Here is an 8666-nt window from a genome sequence, read left to right as displayed (position 1 = left end):
AGAATGAACAGGGAGATTTATTGGGTTCAGGAGATATTGCATTCTCCGGATCAACACTTCCTCATCTCTTCCTCAATCATGCAACTCATTGATCTCTTGGCAATCATTAGTGATTGAATCTCAATCCCTTGGTAATTCAATCTCTCTAATATTGATCAATTGCCAATTCCTTGATCTAATTGCTCATAAAAAAGATGAAGCTTGGTCCCTGATTATACCATACACTATCCTAGATCCAATTTATGGGTAGATTAAATGTCATAATATCCAACCCATACCTAGATCTATTCAAGTGTGAGAAATATTTCAAGCATGACTCTATGATCCCTTTTCAAAGGCTCACATAGAATCCATATGAACTCAATCTCTTTTCCAAGATGATTGAGTTCTTGAATGAAGAACAAAAATCTTTCAAGCAAATCAAAGAGATATAAAGAGAAGAAGAAATTCAATTTACTATTGATCCATCAAGTACAATAGAGCTCCCTCCCCCAATGAGAGGGAGTTTAGCTACTCATAGCTAAGAGAGAGTACAAAAAATAGGAGGAAGTGAAGTGAGTAAAAGTGTCCAAAAAAGTCCCTTACTAAGTACCTTCAAGGGGTTTAAATACTACTCCTGTCTAGAAATGAAAATTACAATAAATTTTGTAAAAATAGCTAATTCTCTAACTAACTCCCTCAAGGACTCCTTTCTCTGAGTGAAGGTGTGTTAAGCGGCGTGTCACTTGAGAGTGCACACCCATGATGATGTACTGGCGTGCCACGCAGGTACACGAAATGTGAATCACACTTTTCACAACTCGTACCACTAACCAGCAAGCGCACTGGGTCGTCCAAGTAATACCTTACGTGAGTAAGGGTCGATCCCACGGAGATTGTTGGCTTGAAGCAAGCTATGGTTATTTTGTATTTCTTAGTCAGGAAATCAATTATATTTATCAGTTTGAATTGCGAGAAATAAAAGAGCATGAAATAAATACTTGTTCTGTAGTAATGGAGAATATGTTGGAGTTTTGGAGATGCTTTGTCTTCTGAATCTCTGCTTTCCCCCTATCTTCTTCTTCACGCACGCAAGGTTCCTCCTATGGCAAGCTGTGTGTTGGTGGATCACCGTTGTCAATGGCTACCATCCGTCCTCTCAGTGAAAATGGTACAGGTGCGCTGTCACCGCCCGGCTAATCATCTGTCGGTTCTCACTCATGCTGGAATAGGAGCCATTGATCCTTTTGCGTCTGTTACTACGCCCAACCCTTGTGAGTTTGAAGCTCGTCACAGTTATTCAATCCTTGAATCCTACTCAGAATACCACAGATAAGGTTTAGACTTTCCGGATTCTCAAGAATGCTGCCAATGGATTCTCGCTTATACCACGAAGATTCTGATTAAGGAACCCAAGAGATACTTATTCAATCTAATGTAGAACGGAGGTGGTTGTCAGGCACGCGTTCATAGGTTGAGAATGGTGATGAGTGTCACGGATCATCACATTCATCATATTGAAGTGCGAATAAATATCTTAGATAGAAACAAGCGTGTTTGAATGGAAAACAGAAGTAATTGTATTAATTCATCGAGACACAGCAGAGCTCCTCACCCCCAACAATGGATTTTAGAGACTCATGCCGTCAAAGAGTACAAAGTTTAGATCTAAAATGTCATGAGGTACAAAATAAATCTCTAAAAGTTGTTTAAATACTAAACTAGTAACCTAGGTTTACAGAAAATGAGTAAACTAAGATAGATGGTGCAGAAATCCACTTCTGGGGCCCACTTGGTATGTGCTGGGGCTAAGACTTAAGCTTTACATGTGCCTAGGCTGTTTCTGGAGTCAAACGCCAGGTTTTAACCTGTTTTTGGCATTTAACTCCAATTTGTAACCTATTTCTGGCGTTTAACGCCAGACTGCAACATGGAACTGGCATTGAACGCCAGTTTACGTCGTTTATCCTTGAGAAAAGTATGGACTATTATATATTGATGGAAAGCCCTGGATGTCTACTTTCCAACGCAATTGAGAGCGTGCCAGTTGGACTCCTGTAGCTCCAGAAAATCTATTTCGAGTGCAGGAAGGTTAGAATCCAACAGCATCTGCAGTCCTTTTTCAACCTGAATCAGATTTTTGCTCAGCTCCCTCAATTTCAGCCAAAAATTACCTGAAATCACAGAAAAACACACAAACTCATAGTAAAGTCCAGAAATGTGATTTTTATTTAAAAACTAATAAAAATATAATAAAAAGTGACTAAAACGTATTAAAAACTACCTAAAAACAATGCCAAAAAGCGTATAAATTATCCGCTCATCACAACACCAAACTTAAATTGTTGCTTGTCCCCAAGCAACTAAAAACAAATTAGGATAAAAAGAAGAGAATATACAATGAATTCGAAAAATATCTATGAAGATCAGTCTTAATTAGATGAGCGGGGCTATTAGCTTTTTGCTTCTGAACAGTTTTGGCATCTCACTTTATCCTTTGAAGTTCAGAATGATTGGCATCTATAGGAACTCAGAATTCAGATAGTGTTATTGATTCTCCTAGTTCAGTATGTTGATTCTTGAACACAGCTACTTTATGAGTCTTGGCTGTGGCCCTAAGCACTCTGTTTTCCAGTATTACCACCGGATACATACATGCCATAGACACATAACTGGGTGAACCTTTTCAGATTGTGACTCAGCTTTGCTAAAGTCCCCAATTAGAGGTGTCCAGGGTTCTTAAGCACACTCTGTTTTTGCTTTGGACCTCGACTTTAACAACTCAGTCTCAAGTTTTCACTTGACACCTTCACGCCACAAGCACATGGTTAGGGACAGCTTGGTTTAGCCGCTTAGGCCAGGATTTTATTCCTTTAGGCCCTCTTATCCACTGATGCTCAAAGCCTTGGATCCTTTTTATTACCCTTGCCTTTTGGTTTTAAGGGCTATTGGCTTTTTACTCTTACCTTTTAGTTTAAAGAGCTTTTGGCTTTTTCTGCTTGCTTTTTCTTTTTCTTGCTCTTTTTTTTTCGCATTTTTTTCTGCAAGCTTTGTTCTTCACTGCTTTTTCTTGCTTCAAGAATCATTTTTATAATTTTTCAGATTATCAAATAACATTTTTCTTTTTTCATCATTCTTTCAGGAGTCAACAATTTTAACATTCATAAACAACAAATTCAAAAGACATATGCACTGTTCAAGCATTCATTCAGAAAACAGAAAATATTACCACCACATCAAAATAATTAAACTATTTTAAAATTCGAAATTCATGTACTTCTTTTTCTTTTTCAGAAAACATTTTTCATTTAAAAAAGGTGATGGATTCATAGGACATTCATATCTTTAAGACATAGACACTTAGATACTAGTGATCATGTAATAAGACCCAAACATAAATAAACATAAAGCATAGTAAACGAAAAACAGAGAAATAAGAACAAGGAGATTAAGGAACGGGTCCACCTTAGTGAGGGTGGCGTCTTCCTCTTCTTGAAGAACCAATGGTGCTCTTGAGCTCCTCTATGTCTCTTCCTTGTCTTTGTTGCTCCTTCCTCATAGCTCTTTGATCTGCAGTTAAATGCTCTACCACTGAACTATGGACCCTTGAGATGAACCTCTTCATCTCTCATGACTCGGGGGTGGAAGCAACTGCCTTCCTTTTCCTCTTTCTAGAGGTTTCTCTGGCCTTAGGTGCCATAAATGGTTATGGAAAAACAAAAAGCAATGCTTTTACCACACCAAACTTAAAAGGTTTGCTCGTCCTCGAGCAAAAGAAGAAAGAAGTGGAGAAGATGGAGGAGATTGAGGTGTGTGAATGGGTGGGTTTGGGAGGGAAATGGTTTGAATTTGAATGGTGAGATAGGTGGGGATCCTGTGGGGTCCACAGATCCTGAGGGAATCCTGTGGGATCCACAGATCAAGTGGGGTCAAGGACTTAACATCCCTGCTCCAATTAGGCGTGTAAAATGCCCTTGCTGTGCAATCCTGGAATTTAACGCCAGACTGCTGCTTGTTTCTGGCATTAAACGCCCAAATGTAACCTGTTTCTGGCGTCTAACGCCAGGCAAATGCTTGTTTCTGGCGTTAAACGCCAGCTTGGTGCTTGTTTCTGGCATTAAACGCCAGACAGATGCTTATTTCTGGCGTTTAAACGCCAGACTGCTCTCCTCCAGGGTGTGCTGTTTTCAATGCTGCTTTTCATTCTATTTTTTGATTTTTCAGTAGTTTTTGTGACTTCACATGATCATTGATGAGCGGATAATTTATACGCTTTTTGGCATTGTTTTTAGTATGTTTTTAGTAGGATCTAGTTACTTTTAGGGATGTTTTCATAAGTTTTTATGTTAAATTCACATTTCTGGACTTTACTATGAGTTTGTATGTTTTTCTGTGATTTCAGGTATTTTCTGGCTGAAATTGAGGGACTTGAGCAGAAATCAGATTCAGAGGTTGAAGAAGGACTGCTGATGCTGTTGGATTCTGACCTCCCTGCACTCAAAGTGGATTTTCTGGAGCTACAGAACTCAAAATGGCGCGCTTCCAATTGCGTTGGAAAGTGGACATCCAGGGGCTTTCCAAAAATATATAATACTCCATACTTTGCTCGAGAATAGATGACGTAAAGTGGCGTTCAACGCCAGCTCTCTGCCTGATTCTGGAGTTCAGCGCCAGAAATGGATCAAGAACCAGAGTTGAACGCCAGAAATGGATCAAAACCTGGCGTTCAACTCCAACAATGGCCTCTGCACGTGTAACACTCAAGCTCAGCCCAAGCACACACCAAGTGGGCCCCGGAAGTATATTTATGCATCAATTACTTACTTCTGTAAACCCTAGTAGCTAGTTTATTATAAATAGAACTTTTTATCATTTTATCCAGAGTCTTGGTTACTCCGGTTCCCTTCTGGGGCCGAGACCAATGAACTCCATTATCACTTATGTATTTTTAACGGTAGAGTTTCTACACTCCATAGATTAAGGTGTGGAGCTCTGCTGTTCCTCAAAGATTAATGCAAAGTACTACTGTTGTCTATTCAATTCATCTTATTTCGCTTCTAAGATATTCATTCGCACTTCAACCTGAATGTGATGAACGTGACAATCATCATCATTCCCTATGAACGCGTGCCTGACAACCACTTCCGTTCTACATTAGATTGAATGAGTATCTCTTAGATCTCTTAATCGGAATCTTCGTGGTGTAAGCTAGAATGATGGTGGCATTCAAGAGAATCCAGAAAGTCTAAACCTTGTCTGTGGTATTCCGAGTAGGATTCAATGATTGAATGACTGTGACGAGCTTCAAACTCGCGATTGCTGGGCGTAGTGACAGACACAAAAGGATAGTAAATCCTATTCCAGCATGATCGAGAACCGACAGATGAATAGCCATGCCGTGACAGGGTGCGTTGACCACTTTCGCTGAGAGGATAGGATGTGACCATTGACAAGGGTGATGCCTCCAGACGATTAGCCATGCCGTGACAGGGCATTTGGATCATTTTCCCGAGAGAAGACCGAAAGTAGCCATTGACAATGGTGACGCATTACATAAATCCAGCCATGGAAAGGGGTAAGACTGATTGGATGAAGACAGCAGGAAAGCAGAGGTTTAGAGGAACGAAAGCATCTCTATGCGCTTATCTGAAATTCTCACCAATGATTTACATAAGTATTTCTATCCCTATTTTATTAATTAATTTCGAAAACTCCATAACCATTTGATATCCGCCTGACTGAGATTTACAAGGAGACCATAGCTTGCTTCATACCGACAATCTCTGTGGGATTCGACCCTTACTCACGTAAGGTATTACTTGGACGACCCAGTGCACTTGCTGGTTAGTTGTGCGAAGTTGTGAACCATGGTATTGGCATCATGTTTTTGGCGCCATTACCAGGGAAAGAAAGAGCGATGAATTTTACATAATTAAAGTGTAATCACAATTTCTGCGCACCAAGTTTTTGGCGCCGTTGCCGGGGATTGTTCGAGTTTGGACAACTAACGGTTCATCTTGTTGCTCAGATTAGGTAATTTTCTTATTGTTTTATTTTCAAAATTTTTTCAAAAATCCTTCAAAATTTCCTCCTTTGTTTTCGAAAAAAAAAATGTTTTCAAAAATATATTTTTTCAGAATTTTTAAGAATGAATTCTAGTGTTTCATGAAGCATGTTGAAGCCTGGCTGGCTGTAAAGCCATGTCTAATTCCTTTGGAATGGGTATGTTAGGCTTGTCATGTCTGAGTTACATACTAAAGCTTGGCTGGCCATTAAGCCATGCCTGACCCTTTGATTGGAGCTTTAGAGCATAAGATTCCTGGAATTCATATTAAAAATTTTGGAATCCTTATTTTTCTTTTTCAAAATGATTTTCGAAAAAAAAATTAATTAAAAGAAAATACAAAAAAATCATAAAATCATAAAAATCAAAAAAAAAATATTTTTTGTGTTTCTTGTTTGAGTCATGTGTCATGTTATAAGTTTGGTGTCAATTGCATACTCATCTTGCATTTTTTTTTTCAAAAATTTTCATGCATTCATAGTGTTCTTCATGATCTTCAAGTTGTTCTTGGTAAATCTTCTTGTTTGATCTTTGCATTTGCATGCTTTGTGTCTTTTCTTGTTTTTCATATGCATTCTTGAATTCTTAGTGTCTAAGCATTAAAGAATTCTAAGTTTGGTGTCTTGCATGTTTTCTTTGCATTAAAAATTTTTTCAAAAATGTGTTCTTGATGTTCATCATGATCTTCATAGTGTTCTTGGTGTTCATCTTGACATTCATAGCATTCTTGCATGCATTCATTATTTTGATCCATAACTTTCATGCATTGCATCATTTTTCTTGTTTTTCTCTCTCATCATTAAAAATTCAAAAATAAAAAAAATATCTTTCCCTTTTTCTCTCTCATAAATTCGAAAATTAGATTTGACTTTTTCAAAAAAATTTTAAAATCTAGTTGTTTTTATGAATCAAATAAAATTTTCAATTTAAAAATCTTATCTTTTTCAAAAATCAAATCTTTTTCATTTTTTCTTAGTTATTTTCGAAAATTATAAAAATATTTTTCAAAAATCTTTTTCTTAATTTTATATCATAATTTTCGAAAATAACATCATCAATTAATGTTTTGATTCAAAAATTTCAAGTTTGTTACTTACTTGTTAAGAAAGATTCAAACTTTAAGTCCTAGAATCATATCTTGTGATTTCTTGTGAATCAAGTCATTAATTGAGATTTTAAAAATCAAATCTTTTTCAAAACTCATTTCAATCATATCTTTTCAAAAATATCTTCTTATCTTACCTTTTTCAAAAATTTGATTTCAAAATATCTTTTCTAACTTCCTAACTTCTTATCTTTTCAAAATTGATTTTCAAATTTGTTTTAACTAACTAACTAACTTTTTGTTTGTTTCTTATCTTTTTCAAAACTACCTAACTAACTCTCTCTCTCTCTAATTTTCGAAAATATCTCCCCCTTTTTTCAAAATTTCTTTTTAATTAACTAATTATTTTAATTTTTAAATCTTAATTTTCGAAAATTACTAACATTTTTCAAAAACTATTTTCGAAAATCACTAACTCTTTTTCAAAAATTATTTTCGAAAATTCTCCTTCTCTCTCTCATCTCCTTCTATTTATTTATTCATCTACTAACACTTCATCCCACCCAAATTCGAACCCCCTCTTCCATTTGTGTTCGAATTTCTTCTTCTTCTTTTCTTCTACTCACACTGGAACCTATATACTGTGGTAAAAAGGACCCCTATTATTATTATTTTTCTGTTCTCTCTTTTTCATATGAGCAAGAGCAAGGACAAGAACATTCTTGGTGAAGCAGATCCAGAACCTGAAAGGACTCTGAAGAGGAAACTAAGAGAAGCTAAATTACAACAATCCAGAGAGAACCTTTCAGAAATTTTTGAACAGGAAAAGGAGATGGCAGCCAAAAATAATAATGCAAGGAGAATGCTTGGTGACTTTACTGCACCTAATTCCAATTTACATGGAAGAAGCATCTCCATTCCTACCATTGGAGCAAACAATTTTGAGCTGAAACCTCAGCTAGTTTCTCTGATGCAGCAGAACTGCAAGTTTCATGGACTTCCATCTGAAGATCCTTTTCAGTTCTTAACTGAATTCTTGCAGATCTGTGATACTATTAAGACTAATGGAGTAGATCCTGAAGTCTACAGGCTCATGCTTTTCCCTTTTACTGTAAGAGACAGAGCTAGAATATGGTTGGACTCTCAACCTAAAGACAGCCTGAACTCTTGGGATAAGCTGGTCACGGCTTTCTTAGCCAAGTTCTTTCCTCCTCAAAAGCTGAGTAAGCTTAGAGTGGATGTTCAAACCTTCAGACAGAAAGATGGTGAATCCCTCTATGAAGCTTGGGAAAGATACAAATAGTTGACCAAAAAGTGTCCTTCTGACATGCTTTCAGAATGGACCATCCTGGATATATTCTATGATGGTTTATCTGAGCTATCAAAGATGTCATTGGATAATTCTGCAGGTGGATCCATCCACCTAAAGAAAATGCCTGCAGAAGCTCAAGAACTCATTGGCATGGTTGCTAATAACCAGTTCATGTACACTTCTGAGAGGAATCCTGTGAATAATGGGATGCCTATGAAGAAGGGAGTTCTTGAAATTGATACTCTGAATGCCATACTGGCTCAGAA

General features: G+C 37.1%; 1 non-coding gene across 1 annotated transcript; it reads right to left on the bottom strand.

Moving 5' to 3' along the window:
• Positions 1-8313: 8313 nt before the first annotated feature.
• On the bottom strand, positions 8314-8421 carry LOC148567434 (small nucleolar RNA R71). The gene has a single exon (XR_015881464.1). It is a non-coding gene; the product is annotated as a small nucleolar RNA R71 (small nucleolar RNA).
• Positions 8422-8666: the final 245 nt, after the last annotated feature.

This window comes from Arachis ipaensis, chromosome B4, assembly GCF_059453495.1.
Source record: "Arachis ipaensis isolate K30076 ecotype BB chromosome B4, ASM5945349v1, whole genome shotgun sequence".
NCBI classification, from domain to species: Eukaryota; Viridiplantae; Streptophyta; class Magnoliopsida; order Fabales; family Fabaceae; genus Arachis; species Arachis ipaensis.
This window is presented reverse-complemented; position numbering and strand designations above follow the sequence as displayed.